This window comes from Pleurodeles waltl, chromosome 1_2 (assembly GCF_031143425.1).
Source record: "Pleurodeles waltl isolate 20211129_DDA chromosome 1_2, aPleWal1.hap1.20221129, whole genome shotgun sequence".
Taxonomy (NCBI): Eukaryota; Metazoa; Chordata; class Amphibia; order Caudata; family Salamandridae; genus Pleurodeles; species Pleurodeles waltl.
In genome coordinates, this window is record NC_090437.1 from 693,456,204 (window position 1) to 693,472,202 (window position 15,999).

Consider the following 15,999-nt stretch of genomic DNA (forward strand, 5'->3'; position numbering starts at 1 on the left):
AAAATATTGAAACTTCTGACCTCCTCAGGAAAAGGTACTTGTCCATGTTTCCCTGTCCTGTCTGTTTGGGTTCATACTTGAACACTGTAGGGACCTTGGATATTAAAAGGTATTGTGCATTTCAAGTGCGCTATATTTAACCATTCTTCAGTGTACACTCTGACTGAGGATCGAAATCATCGATTTCAGATTAGGATAAATAATGTCTTAAGAGATGTGCGGTGGTTTAGACAGGACATCAAGGTTTAAACGAGCTTGGCTCCCTATGCACTACCCTCAGATGGCCCTATATGTGTGATTGTGTTTGTGCGGTCCTGCAGGAGGAAAGGTTTTGTGATGCAGTATGCATCGGCCCACAGGAGGGAAGCTTTTTTAAATACATGTGCATTGTCCTGCAAGAAAGGTGAAGTAAATGAGACAGTGTGCACTGCCAGCAGGAGGGAAGATGTTGAGATGCTGTGTGCACAGAAAAGGAGGGTGTATGTTAAAGTCTCATATACTCACATAGCTGTGTTGTTTTGTTCTATGACACCACAGTCACACACGTGCCCACACAAAAACACATGCACTTACACAATTCCAAGTGCTCTATAGCAGTGGTTCCCATCCTGTGGTCCGCAGACCCCCAGGGGTCCGTGACACATTCCCAGGGGGTCCGCAGGCCTGGGCTGGGGGGGAAGGCACTTCTCCAGCTGGGACATCTGACAAACACGTGCGTGAGTGTTTTCATATTTATTACTTCCTTTTTTGAGCAGTTTTAAACGCACTGCAAAGCTCCTTGTACTGCAAAAATAAAAGCGTCAAGCTAGCTCAAGTGATTAATGTATCTACTAGAGTGAGATGGTAGTTTTGTGCAGTGGTAGTTTTGACTCAAAGGTAGCGCAGATGATTAATATGCCTGCTGCAAAGAATGTGTATCATGCAAAGAACAGTATTTTATGGACATGGCAAAGTGGGTTACTGCTTTTGTCACAGATATTCTTTTGTTACTATGCAGTGCATAATCGTAATCTAGCACAGTGAGCTGTGAACTGCCATTAAAGAGCTGCATGCAAACTGCATGGCACAAATTAGAAAGTTGTTTTTTTCCTAGTCTTTCATTTTCCTTATGCTTCTAAAAAAGGTTTGCTTGTGTAGAAGTGCATTCTTATTGCTAACGCAGTGCTTAATTCTTAATTTGTGCTTGTTGTTTCCGGTGCTAAGCACCAGCACTTATTTTTGAGGGCTGGGGCTCATTCTTCTGCTTCAAACATTTGCTGCGAGCAAAAGACACATATGGGAAAGACGGAGGAAGGGAAAAACGAAAAAGTGTCACAAAGGGAGAAAGTAGAAAGCTGCTAGAGTGAGCTGAAGTGGCAGGGAGTGGCTTTATATGGATTGAAGAGTCCCGAGATGGCCTCAGGATTATGCTGCCTCAGTATTCCGTGTACCCACATTTAATTGCAGCAGCCGCGTGTTTAAGAGGAGGGCTTTGGGCACCAGCACGTTTTTATTTACAAATAAAGCACTGTGCTAACGTCCTCGCTAATCACTGTGCTGTATTCTGAATCCTAAGTTTCTGCTTCTCCAGACCAAACACTCTCAGAAAATGCCTACCAATGTGGATGATATGTGAATCCTACACCTTGTAGTCCCCTAAAGTGCCCTGACATCCTACAGTGGTATGAGAGGTGCTATAAAACAAATGAAGTACATTTGACAGAGAGTCTAGGGAGAGATGAGAGGCCCTTATGGTTTACTTCCTTTCCCCTTCACTTATTTATGTGAAAAATCTTTCTCAGATCTTGCATACCTAAAAAATAAAAACAGAAATTGCTCCGGAAATGTAGAATCTGACCTGAGGATTCACCTTTCCTAAATAAAACCAAACATTGAAAAGGTAGTTGCCGAGATGCAGTGCCAACTTTCCCAGTAAAATGTTTCAATTTTTGCATTAGTAATTTGAGTATTTGTTTGGTGTGTACTTGTTAGATTTTTTTGCGAATTACTGTTTTAATGTTTGAAAATTAAATCGTTCAAATTGCTGGTGGTCCCCGGCTTCCAGTAATGATTCACTGGGGGTCCTCAGGAGTCAAAAGGTTGGGAACCACTGCTTATAGGTTTGGATTTGGAGGGGCTAAGCTCGGCTTGGTTTGGGTCGAGAGTCCCAGAGGACCTCGAGCTGAGCCAAAGCCACGCATCTGGCTTGAGCCTTCAGTGGCTCGTCCACCTCTACTGTTAATGGTGGTGTGTAGCACACGACTAATAAGAGGCACACATCACATTGATAAAATACAGACTTGAGTCGTGCAACCTATGGTGTTTGTTCGCCAGGTTGGTATGTACTGGTAGTGCAGCCCATAACAATCCATAATGAAACATAATGGAAGGTAGTGAACCAAACTTTGATAGCCTGATAAACAGGTTCTTTAAACCATGTGGTCCATAAAGATTCAAAGATGTTATATGCAGCGCAAGCCTCTTCTCACTGCCCTCTTCGCTACTCTTGTGTCTCAACTCTTTGTTGAGTTAGGTCATTGCTCATGTAACCAGTTCAGATTATTTTCATGTAAAGGTTCTTATTGCACGGGTCAAACCGACATACCAGTGAACCGTATGTGTAACCATTATTGTGATGAGCCATATTCGAGCCTTATGCATATTTCTTAATTTTCCATGCACAGGTTTCACGTTGATAGCACTTTTTAACAAGCATTTTCAATGCAACGTGTCTCGCATTTGTTCGAGTTAGAGCTATTAGCGTTGTAAAGCAAAAAAGAAAATTGCAGCGCGATTGCGCTGCGTGGAAAATAAACCAATAAAGTAGTCCGGACTCCAGGCTGAAAACATCGAGCCTCGTATGTTTTTGGTACTTTACTGGTGCTGTGTAGGTGGACTAAACACCGGAAAAGACATGACGTATGCATGCCTTTCACAAATGAAAGCAAGCGGATTTTAAAAGGCAAGCCCATGAACCAATGTAAGTGACTAACATAGCATGGGCGTGGTTTCAAGCCCAAGGAGAGATTACAGAATGGACGGAGCACTTAGTGCTCACCCATAAAAATCATAAAGTGCAATTGGGGTAGAGAGGAGTGTGCTGGGAGGGCAGAACATTACAGACTGAAGTGCTGCATTACACCCGCTCGATGCTGGTTACAAAACGAGCCTCTCTTTTGCTGCAGTCTTACCCCCTCCCATTTCCCTCTTTCTCAGAAAACAGATGCGGTTGGCAAAGTGTGATGAGGTTTTATCTAGGATGGCCTCGAGAGATGTAAATGCATGACAATCCCCTCATTTCTGAAAACCCTTATTGTGGCATCACGCCAAGTCCGGCATTTATTCCCTGGACAGATGGTACCACCTCCAACGGCGACGAGCGCGCGCCCGCCCTCTGACCTGCATTCAGCAGCGCGTAATTGCACCCCGATCACTGCTTTCTTCTGGAGCAGAGGTGGTCGGGGTGCGTTAAGCAATCCAGGAGGTCAGGCCTAGCAATGTTGTTATTTTAAAGGGTCAGCGGAGCCCAGCAGCGTTCTTATTTTAAAGGATCACTGTCCTCTGAAAGCATTTTATTGATTTATGAAGATGCAGCCGAACTTCAGATTTGTGTTTTTGTTGAAATCTGTTGGCTGTTACAGCACCGTGAAGGCCACATCTTGACTTTTTTTTTTTTACATCCGCTTTTGTATAATTGCTTTTATCGTGCTTTTTGTGTACACGTTTGGGAACGGTGATGGCATAGACTATAATATGGCCACACAGAATTTTTAACTTACCATCTGCTTTAACTGGAAGTGAAAGTTAGCGCCCAACAACTCGCATTTCTTGAAGCCAAACAAAGGAATAATGCACAAGACGAAGAAAGACTGAAAAAATATCACCAAGTGAGAACGCAGGCAGCAGTAAGAGGGAGACAAAAGGGAAGGGGGTGTCTGGTAGTTGATTAAAGAGGCATGAGGTTGAATCCAGACTATGGAGCCTGGGTATTCGGCGCACTGGTGGCGCATGGTGGCTTTGGGCACCAACACTCATTCTTTTACAAATTAAGCATTGCAAGCAGCTAAGCGGAAGCGTTGAAAGATCGCAACGGTGGAGCGCTGGGATTGCTCTTTTTAGGGTCGATCCTGCGTTGCATGCGCTCGCGCATGCGTTTTGCAGCAACACTCTTTTGTATTTAGAAAAGGGCTCGGAGCCCTGTCAACTTCACGTCAGTGTTTTTTATTGGTTGGTGGGCTTCCCTAATAAAATCTGCTTGCTTTCATTAGTCGAAGGCACCCATATGTCATGCCTTTTCCGGTGGCAAGCCCTCCTCGAGCGCAGCGACCAAGTACAGAAAACATGCGAGGCTCGCTGTTTTCCATCGGGCTCGTGGACTTCTTTTTCTCTAATTTACGAGCGCGATCTCGCTTGGCAGAAGTCGAGCGCTTTACATACTAGTCGAGCGCTTTACGTACTTGATTTCACTTTTTCGGGTTATGTACATAAATGCACTTTTGCCCGATAGATGAAAAGTCGGGTTAAGAGTTTACAACGCGATCAGCTCTAACATGAGCAAACGCGAGACCCGTTGCATTGTAAATGCTTGTTTGACTCATGTCGTTGACCAAATGGCCATAAACAGAAGTGCCAAGCAGCCATGAAGATGTTAGGGGATTGCTTGGTTTAACACTAGTAGCGCGAATTTGGCTCACGGTCAGCAGAGCGTTTTACAAGAGAACAAGAAGAATATTGAACAATCACATAAAAGTAACTGATAAGCAACAAAGAAAACCTAAAAACCAAGCAGTTATAATCTTGGGAGAAATGTCAGGCAGATTGTATCTGGAGACACTGCATAAATCACAAAGGGGTGCGGAGAAGTAATCATAGCTTTGCCCAAAGTGTGTCTCAGACAGGAGGATTGTGAGGGACTTTTAAAATGTGGCAAGAGTTGGTGGGAGGGAATTCTACTGTAGATCTGTGTTGCACTGCCAGAGAATACTTTTTTTCATACAAAGTTCACACCTCTGTGTTGGAGATTACTGTAAGAGTGCTTCAGCATTTCAAGATACCCCTTCGAGTGCCTGACATTTTCAGTTTTCCACCCTAGTAGGAGGGTGTGGCGCGTGGAGGCCTTTGTGAGTGATACATGCATTCTTCAATTGCGCTCTTACTTAAATGAGCCTTTATATTGTACGAGGAATAGGAGAAATGTGATTACATTGCTTGTGACCTGCCGCAAAGTGGAGAGCTGCATGAAACAGCTCTCAGGGTTGACTGATGTGTTTTGGTATGGTGAGACTGGAGAGGAGAGTGTTTCCATAGTCCTATCTGGAGAATACCAGCGACTGAAATACAATTTTTAGGTCCTTCTGAAGGATGAATTGACTGATAGTCCACAGCAGCCTAAATCAGTAGTGTGCACTTTTGATCATGGAAAAGATTTGCTTCTGAAGTTTGTCATGTATAAACCCCAATGATTTAGCATTCTTCACAATGGATGGCTTAAAGTTAAGGGGAGAGAAGAAATCAAGCACTTTTGGGTAGGGAGGTTGAGTTTGTTTAGTGAAATTAGAAACATTCGTTTTTTGTTGGAGTGAGTTTATAGTGGTGTTTGGACATCCACTTTTAAATTCTGTCAAAAGTGTTGGAGAGCAGACGGATGTCTTTTGAGAACCTTCAGGTAGGTATGGGTATTGTGTGCATACTGGTGCTAGAGCATTCCAGAGCTACTCATACTTTCTTGAAGTGGTGGGAGATATAGATTAAACAAGGTTGGGGATAGGATCGGGCCCTGGGGATCCCCTTGCTTTTTGTCAGTCTTGCAGTCGGTTAGACAAATAAGAATCCAGCCAGCCATTCGTTCATTCAGGATGTTATTCAAGGCAGAGAGCACAAGTAGGCAGGAGCTATCTGAATTCAGGAAGCAGAGGGAATCAACCACAAATTGCAGAAGAACCGTCTCAGTGCTATGGTCTTGTCTGAAACCAGGTTGGAAGACATTGAAAAGGTTGTTTGCCTGGATATGAAGGGATAGCTGTGGGACAACACAGCTTTCTAACATTTTTGCTAGGAAGTTAGTACTGATAACAAGTGAAAGTTGTTCAGGTTATTGGTTTTCGCTGTAGGCTTCTTTAGGATAGAGGAGGCCTGGCCAGCCTTAAAACATTCACCGAAAACTCCTTGCTAAGGTGAGCCATTCACCAAGGATGTCCAGGATGATAAAAGCAACTTGACCATTTCCTTGCTCAAGGTCCCAGGTATTGTGTCCGCAAGGGAGAGAAAGAGCGTGCACCTTCTTTGCATTCATTCAGATAGTGTTTTGGAACAAGTTCTTTTTATATAAATGGTATTTTTCCTCAGAATTAATCATTTTATGACTGACTTGCATGCGTGGGGGAAGATGGGTATTGGAGGTGTGTTGAAATCTAGGTCGTATTGGAACAAATTGCCTATTGCCTATTGTCTACTGCCCTTATAATGCAGAGACAATCTAAGCTCCTTGCGCTCTTCCTTCTTCATACAGTCACCAGCCTCAAACTATCCTAAACAATCCGAATCTCCTCTTTCAAAAATACCTCTCCTATTCTGTCAAAGCTATTGATCATCTCGTCCCACTCTAAAGGAAAACCACAACGAACACCAAAGCCTCTAAGTGGTTCTCATTCAGTGATGGCCTCAAAAGATGGTCTGTTGAAAGAGCAGACATGTTTTGTGGAATCACTAAAACTCATTTGTCATTAATCCAGTTCAAACTAAAGCGAAAACGCTGCAAGTCCACTATTCTCTCCGTAAAAGCAGTATGGCTGAATTCTGAAATAAACGTCTCAAGGAACAGACCTAAGAAACTGTTTGTAATTATAAAAACAAATCTCAAACCGACAAATCCCCTCTTTCTGGTCTTAGTTGAGCTACAGCAATGAATTTTCCTAATTAGTTTTTTCTACTGACATATCCTCATTCAGGGCAGAACCCTCAAAGATCCCTTCGAATGCTTCTTCAGGCGATTCTTGCACCAAGCAGATCTCCCATTGGAGTTCTTTCTCTTCCATCTGTGAAAAAAACTCTGCAGTCTTATATACAGACCTTCCAGGACTCTATCATTCTTTCCATTGCCTAAGGCATTGTTCAAGTCTTTCTTCCTCACTGTTGCTCTTCACCAGTTCTGTCTTCAAAATGTTTTGAAGCAAATTGCCTCAAAACTACACATAAATTTCATGCCTCTAACGTTGAGAACTGTTGTTCCATCTATGTCCTCCACATTCTGGCTAAGGTAGGCTTCCTCCCAACTAATTAAGTGTATCTGGGTTAGTGACCTTAATGGTATGTTCCAGTCTTGTTTATATAGAACCTTGGTACTCAAAAGGAGAGGTTGACTGGTATCCAAGCAAAGCTGACCTTATCATCATTATTATTATTATGGTGTTGTCACCTATAGTTCTGGTTTGTAAACTTTAAAACGTTATATAACCTGCCGTTAGTTGGAATGCTAACTTTGGGAAGGTCTTTTTTTATATAATGGTTTGATCCTGTCTGATTATCATTATCAATGGAAATATGCGAATCTGCGCGGCTGCAGTGTAGTCCGCATAATTATGGATTTGTTGCATTTGCCACAAAATCCATAAAAGCTGCATAATTTGTAGGCAAATTTTAACAAAAAATGCATTTAGCTTAAATAGATCAAAAGTTAGTACGAATGTGGGTAAATATGTTCCTGTGAAGTGGAAGGCCCTTCACACAGGTTACCTGGTTTCAGTTGCTTATTACTGTATTTGATTGTTAAGATTTCTCCTTATTAGAACCAGTTTATCTGTCCACACTTTGTATCATGAATAAAAATGACAAATCAATAAAGTCACAGTATCCTAAAATATGCTGCATTACACTGCATATTTGCTGTTCTTGACGAATAATTTAGACCTCCTCTGCAACATAATTCCAGTGGCCTTGCTGATACTATGCACCCTTACCGAAATAGTCCATAAGATTAAATGTCCCTCTGTGCATGGACAATCCCTTAAACGTATCTATTTTCTGACCAGGTAAGAAAATTGACAAAATAAAGTAATCATTTGTGCCCTCAAAAATACAATTTTAAATGTTGCTTGTTTTTTTTTTTTAACAGAAACATCTGAAAATCTCCTTATAAGAGTTCTGAATGAGAAACGACAATGTAAGTTCTGCATGTAGTATTATTGCACAGTTTCTTTCATTAAGGTATGACGTGTTATTATTATTTTTGGTGTTATGCAGTAGAATTCTTGGTAAATGTAGACCATTTGGATGTTGGAAAAAAAGAAGCATGCTAACTGTTCCATATGTTATGTGGTTATAAATGACAGTACAGCCTGCAATTAAACTTCAATATTTTAATAATTTTCATTTTACTTGCATCAAAAGATAACACTCCGACAATTCAATGCCCAGTTTGCAAGAAGACAAAGAAGAAATGGTTCCATGGGTCTCACTCCTGTTGTCTCGTGAGCTACGTTTACATGTCAATACTATGAATCATTTATAAAAGTCAAACTTTTATTATTTACGCTAATCAATGTAATTCAATATATTAGAACTCCCACTGAATCCGCATGAGGTATAGTGCAAGCTCACAGCGTCTCCCTGTTCTCAAACCCATTTTTTTTTTTAGAACAGGGAGACACTGTGAGCTGGTGGTATACCACATGCGGATTCAGCAGGACTTACCGCATAGCCTCGAATGTGGACTGCAAAGCAGAGAAGAACTTTTGATATGTTTTGTGCAAGACCTCTATATATGGAAGTCCCATACAATTGAGAGGTGCCGAGTCAGATTTCTGGCCCTGAGGAGACCCATTATATGTAGAACTGTAGGTCGAAACGTTGACAATTTTGTGGGGATCATTTGCACAGTTTATTTCTCTGAAGCAGCATTTGTGCTAAACTGATATGTTTGATTCATGGATACCCACATTGCATTAGTTACTGTACTACTGTATCTATGAGCACTGTGCCTTCTTCACCTTCTAATATATTGATTGGCACCATTGATTAGCGTATATAATAAAAGTGTGATTTTTATGCATGATTCATAGTATTGACATGTATATGTACCTCATGGTATGACTGGAGTGAGTCCCACGGAACCATTTGTTCTTTGTTTGCATGTAGCCAGGTTCCAGTGTTTGGGCACTCTTGGGGTGGGTTCTGTGTTTCTTCTATGTACCAGTTGCAAGAAGGTTCATTTAAGTATTCATCACTTAGTCAAACTGCCTCATCCAACGTAATGTTGAAATTCTCCACATAAATGCTGTATTCGTTTTGAGCCAAACAAAGACATTATGGACCTCATTATTAGTTGACCCTAATTTTGTGCTATAATGCCAGAGTATGTAAATAAAGATACTTCCAGGTGTGGTATTACTGCTTCCTTTGGAGTATTTACACAGCCGAATGTGGTATAATTTAGAGAATTTGGGTTTGGCCCAAAATTTCCGCTTTCTGAACAATTTTTGATGTTTACATTTCGGCATGTACTTCTTGGTGAAACGAGAACGGCTACGTTCCCTTGTTCAGTCTAATCAGTGACTGATGTCCCACCTCTAGGTCTGCTTGTTAGTCCCTCCCCCCAATTATTTGTAAATACTGACACAGTCCTGTTACTTCATTGAACTCCCTCTTGGTGGCCAAAGGCTTATTAGCCCTTTGAATACCCAGTGAGAGCCAGTTCCCCTTTCTTCCAAATCTGGTAAAATCTGTCACTATTTCAGACCTTTAGTTCATTATTTCTGATCCCATTATATCTGTTCCATACCTTATAGCTGGAGATGCAGTGACTTTCTGGTTCAGCCACCTCTCACAGGCGTCAGTGGAGTCTGCCTCAACCCCAACTCCTTGACCACTCCAGACCATCTTTCCCGTAACTCTGTTGCCCTAGATGCACACCCTCTAACTTTCCAAGCTGGCTTGCCATTTAGTGACATTTGCTCATTTCAGTTCTTCCTTGGATGACAACTGAAGCTTCTGTCGATGACCACATTTAATTTGGGCTCCTTTGCAGGAGCAGAGGAAAGGTTTAATTTTAACGAAGAATGTAGAAGTGTTGCTTTCACATTCCAAATACTGTATTGCCACGTCAAAAACTTTCTGTTTATTAAATCGACATTTACTAACGTTCTACACCTAATATTGATCTAACCAGAACAGCTGCTTTGTAAACCAATTCTTATATTCTGCGTTCTACAGTTTGCTTAGAAATGGCAAAACTCAGTGGCAATAAATTTTGAATTTCTTGACAACAGAGACATATTATGTCGCAGCCAGCCAGGTAGCAAAGTTGTCTGGTTTGCTAACGACGTCTTGAGAACTTTCAGAAAGCTAAACTAGGAATGCATTATGCTCAGTGATTACCATTGGATTTGTGGTTTGTAACTCACACTTTCTGGCTTTTTATTTGCTGCCTTTATTTGCTTTAGACTGTCCAAGTTCAGTTCGTCCCTCTAGTTGCCTAGATCATGTTTACTGTATTCTTCCACAAACTTGCTTTCTGTTAACAAGCCTTTAAATCTTGTTCTTATCTTGTCACATTTGCTATGCATTCAAAGACATAAGTCAAATGTCAGGCTCTCTCTTCCAGGGAATATGGTGTTCATTTCTTTCTCTGACTTATAAGTGGAAGAATTTTTGTGAGAATCCTGCTGAGTAGCCATGTAAGAGGAGAAGGGATGTTCTTTTTTCTTCTAGCACACTACAAAAAAAAGAACGGTGCTGATGTTTTAGAATATGACAGAATTAGTAAAAATGGATCACATTTGCTTTGTAATTCTGGAATGTGGTGGAAACAAATATTTGTATATGATCAAAACACATCAATACACTAGGTAATGACATTTGTGCACATTATCCTTTAAGTGCAGGAAAAACTTATTTTGGTGCGAATGTAGTGGTCATTTCAATTGAAATGTGTTTCTGTAATGGCAGTGCGCTACCACATCATGCATACTCCACACTATGCCACTCCACTCAATCTAACCCAATCAACCCCACCCCACTGCACCCTAGTCTACTTCAATCCATTTAAAACTACCCCATTCTGCTCCTATCTAGCTCAGTCTACCCCATCTCACACCAATCCGTCATACTCAAGTCTACTCAAATCCACCGACTCCAGTGTACCTCAGTCCAATCCACTGCACTCCATTCCATTCTACCCAAATTCACTCAAATCTACCCACCTCCAAACTACCACAATCTACACCACTCCTCCGCCACACTCCACTCTACCTAAATATAACTCACTGCAATTAACTCAAATCTACCCCAGTCCATCCTACTGAAATCTACCCCACCCTATCCCAATCAATCCAACCTATCCCACACCCAAACTACTCCTATCTACCCCACTCCAAACTACCCCACTCCAATTATCCCTCTCCAATCTGTCTCACTCAAATCTACCCTACTCCATTCCAATTTACCCTACCCTAATCCACACAGTCTACTCCACTGTACCCCACCCTAATCTACCCCACTCCACTCCAGACTACCCCACTCTTACCCAATCTGTCTAATTCCACTCTGCCCCAATTTATCCAGCTCCACTCTGCCCCAATCTACCCACTCCAATCCACCCAATTGACTCCACTCTACTCTACTACAATTTATCACACTTCATTCTACTCTACCCATTCTACATCACTCTAATCTACCACATTCCTCTCAAATCTACACCACCCACAGTCCAATCTAATCCACTCCACCCCAGTCCACCACACTCCAGTGTTCCCTGCCCCACTCCACCCCATCTACCCAACTCCAGTGTACTCCACCCACTCCAATATATCATGCTCCACCCCAACCTTCCGCAATCTATCCTACTCCAAACTATCCCACTCCTATATGCACTCCAAGCTACCCCATTCCAGTCTACCCTACTTCAATCTAATCTACCCCACCATAATCCAGCCAATTTATCCCTCTCCAGTCTACCCCAGTCCCCCCCAATCTAACCCACTCCACCCAATCTAACCCACTCCACCCTAATCTACCCAGTCCACTCCAATCTACTCTTCTCCACTTTATTCACTCCAATTTATCCCACTCCACTCCAATCTACTCTCCACTGCAGTCTACCCCACTCCACTCCAATCCAGCCTGCCCCACACCACTCTAATCTACCCCAATCCACTGTACCCCACTCTTCCCCTATCTACCCCACTTCTCTTCTGTCTGCCCCAATGTATCTCACTCCACCCTGATCTACCCCACTGTGTTCTACCCCACGCCAATCTACCCACTCCAATATACCCCACTTCACTCTACCCCACTCCACATTCCAATCCATCCCACACCAATCTACTCCATTCTACCCAGATCTACCCCACTCCAGTCTACCCCAACATGACTCCAGTCTACCCACATCCCTAGTCTATCCCACTCCAGTCACCCACACTCACCTTAAAGCTACCCCACTCACTCCAGTTTAACCCAGTCCAGTCCATGTCAATCTTCCCCATCCCAATCTACCCCACTCCAACCTACCCCATTCAAATCTACCCCACTCCAATCCACCCCACTCTGATCTACCCCACTCTGATCCACCCCACTCCAATCTACTCCACTCCAGTCTACTCTACCCAACTTCACTGCAATCTACTCCTCTACAATCTACCTCACTCCAAACCACCCCACTCTAATCATCCCTCTTCAGTCTACCCCACTAGATTATACCCCACTCCATTCTAATCTATCCTATTCTAATCCACCCAGTCCCACCCACACCGCCCTAATCTACCTCATTACACCCCACTCTTCCCCAATGTATCCTGCTGCACTCCATTCTCGACTCCACTTGAATGTATCCTACTCCACTCCACCGCACTCCAATCTACCCTCTCCCATTGTGCCCCACTCCAGTCTACCCACTCCAGTCCACCGTATCTACTCCACTCCATCCTACCCCAATCTACCACACTCCATTCTAATGTACCCAATCTACCCCACTCCACTTCACTCCATACTACCACATGCCACTCAAATCCACCCCATTCCACTCCAGTCTACCTTACCCCACTCCACCCCAAAATACCATACTCCAATCTACCCCATCCAACCCACCCCACTCCATTCTACCCTATCTACTCCAGTTCACTCCAATCTACTAAACCATAACCTAAATCTACCCCACTCCAGCCTACCCCACCCCACTTCAATCTACCCCACAGCACTCTGTCCAACTCCACTTCAACCTACTCCACTCAATCTACACCACTCCACCCAAATCTACCACAGTCTACCCCACTCCTATCTATCTCACTCCAATCTACCCCACCCTAATCTACTTTACTCCAAGCTAATCTACCCCACTCCATTCCACTCTAATCTATCCCACTCTAATCTGCACCACTCCAATGTACCCCACTCTAGTCTACCCCAATCCACTGCACTCCACTCTTCCCCAATCTACCCTACTTCACCCCAATCTACCTACCACTTGGTTGTAGGTTCATGGGTGTCTAGGGTGCATGTATTGTGTTGTTTGCGGTGTTGATGATTAACTTCACGTTCTCGCCTACATTGGAGAGGATGTTATTTACTAGTGTACATTATTATGCCAGTGTGTCACAGAACCTGACACTAAACCATTCCAGCACAGATGCAATCGCTTCTCGTTTTTACTTTATTCTCCACAGAGAAATTGAATATCCTGAGTGTGCTAGTGAAGGCTAAGCCTAGAATGTGGTTTGGAACAATGCTGAAGAATGCCCCAATCCCTGGTAGGGCTGTGAGTGAGGCATAAACATGTTGGTGTTACACTAAGGGTTTGCTTTACACAAGCTCCTGGGGCGGGGTAGGGGGGGTTGTTATCTATGTGATAGAGGGACTAATAAATAAATCCTTTAAATACTCCTCATCCCCTATGCGTTTTTAACCTGACTAGGTTCCAGCCACCCACCGGTACAGAGGTGCATTACTTACTGGTTGTCAAAAAGTAGTTTCTGAAACTCTTCAAAAGCCCCATGAAAGGCGCAAAATTGAATTTATTTGGAACCACGGTGAGAAGGGGCCCGATGATAAAGCACGTCACTTTCTTGAAGATATTTACTTTGGGAATAACCATTTTAACTAATATACGTTAACAGTTCACACATCGTATTTTATTATAAGATGACCCAGTACACTGTTGGTTTCATGTTATGTTATCTGTTCCTGCAGTTACTGCGGTTAAGGACGACATACCATGGACACTTTTCAACATCTGTTAAAAAACTTCTTGTCCCCTCGTTTTTTTGCATGAATAACCCTCTTGATAAATAATACCTAAAGTATAATATTTGGCGTTGTGAAAGCTAATATTAGCACTTTTTATTTGTGATGTCTAAAATAAACACTAAATCTAGCCCAGCGGTAGTGAACCAAAGTAAAGAAAGGATTGTGCAGAATTGCTTTGTTGTGTTTAAATGACTCCACTTTGCAGAACCGGCAAATCCTGTTTACAGTAATTTGTTTTAAAATAGTATGTGCTGACGTCGAAAGACTTTTTAATTGTCATTTTATGACATATATGCCTGTGAACCATGGATTTTGTCTTAAAATTCTGACATTTTATTAATTTATATGCAAACAATTTTGTGCAGGACTCTCACTAGTTTAAAAAGCGTTAATGGTGGCAACTGGAAACACGTCGTCACCTGCTTTCACAGGATTAACGATATCATGTGGTAAAGATTATCATACCAAGAGTGTTTTCCAATGGGCGTGTTACTGCTACTTGTTGAATATTGAGGCTTGTAAATAAAGACCCGCCCATGCTCACCGGCTTCATGCAGTTCTTGTACTTCAGTCGTGGAACAGTTGAATCGCTGGAACACTTGCTCTACAGAGGCAGCTGGACAATTTTGTCACAAGATTGAGAAGTAAGTCAGCTTCCCGATTCCACGTAATCTTCTCTCTTTTTCCTCACTCTTGGTTCCTCTGTTCCATCTTTTATGTCCTTCCTGGGTGTGCCAGTCCCTGCTCAAGAGTGAAACATATGTTGTTTATATTCTTTTCTCTTTTTGGGATGGCAGTAGCATTGATATGATCCAATCTGTGATGTACTGCTTTTCTTGACATATTTTTACTTGTGTTCATTAGAGTGAGAAAAGTTACATTTATCAATTTGTAGATATGGTGAAATCATTTTATGGTTGTATTGATCTCTGGCTTTGGGGACACCAGTGTCTATCACTGTTATGATGTACCTCAATGATGGTTTAGAAAGAAGATACCATTTTTATTATTTGCTAACTTGGGAGGACCAAAGATTGCCACATTTGCCATGTTGGTTTTAAGTTGCAGCCATTCCAAGGCAGTTAGCTTTTGCAGTTAGCTTTTGTTTTGCTAAGCTTAGCTTTTGATAAGCTATGTGAAGATCAATGTGCTTTTTAACCACATATGATGCAAAAGCTAGACTAAAAAGAACAGGGGATTAGTGCAGATCAGTGGTTATTACGGAGTTCTCCGCAACAATGCCTTGATCTCCAACAGGTAGAAATGACCTACTGCAGCAAAAGGCATCCCAAGATCAAGGAAGAGCATCCTAGAAAATCGGTTTGAACCTGGTAAAATGTTTAAGATGATTGGGCTCAGAGTGCGTTTGTGAGGGTTTCACTGCTACCTTTTCAATCATTTTTGCCAGAAGTGGCAAAGTGTCTAACGGATATTTGTTTTCCCAACTAAAATGTATGGAAATTGACAACAGTAAACTACCAGTAAGAAGCAGAGGTCCAGTCTTTCACTACTGTACAATAAATATATATGTTGTACAGTTGCAAAATATGTTACTTGTATTAAAATAATTTAGAAGTGGTTTACAATTGCTGTGGTGCCTCACTGGTGCAGAATTGCGTACCCACTGGCATGCTTGTGGTATAAATTATTGCTGGTTCCAGCCTTCTCGGACTGCCACAAATCCCACATAATTGGTGAAGATGTACAACTAAGCAAGGGTGGATCTTGCAGGAGGGTGTTTGGGACCAGCCTGAGAGCAAGATGATAAACATACAGACCAGCTGCAAT

General features: G+C 42.3%; 1 protein-coding gene across 5 annotated transcripts in view; it reads left to right on the top strand.

Moving 5' to 3' along the window:
• The window catches only part of FHIP1A (FHF complex subunit HOOK interacting protein 1A), a 349,320-nt gene that overhangs the window by 63,470 nt on the left and 269,851 nt on the right, over positions 1-15,999 (top strand). For 3 of the 5 annotated variants that reach the window (XM_069242647.1, XM_069242648.1, XM_069242650.1), the window contains exon 2: positions 8,090-8,137. The gene's annotated coding sequence lies outside the window, so the exon portion shown is untranslated. Of the gene's footprint in view, positions 1-8,089; positions 8,138-14,750; positions 14,856-15,999 lie in introns of those variants that run through there. The other 2 variants (XM_069242651.1, XM_069242649.1) reach the window with 2 other exon arrangements.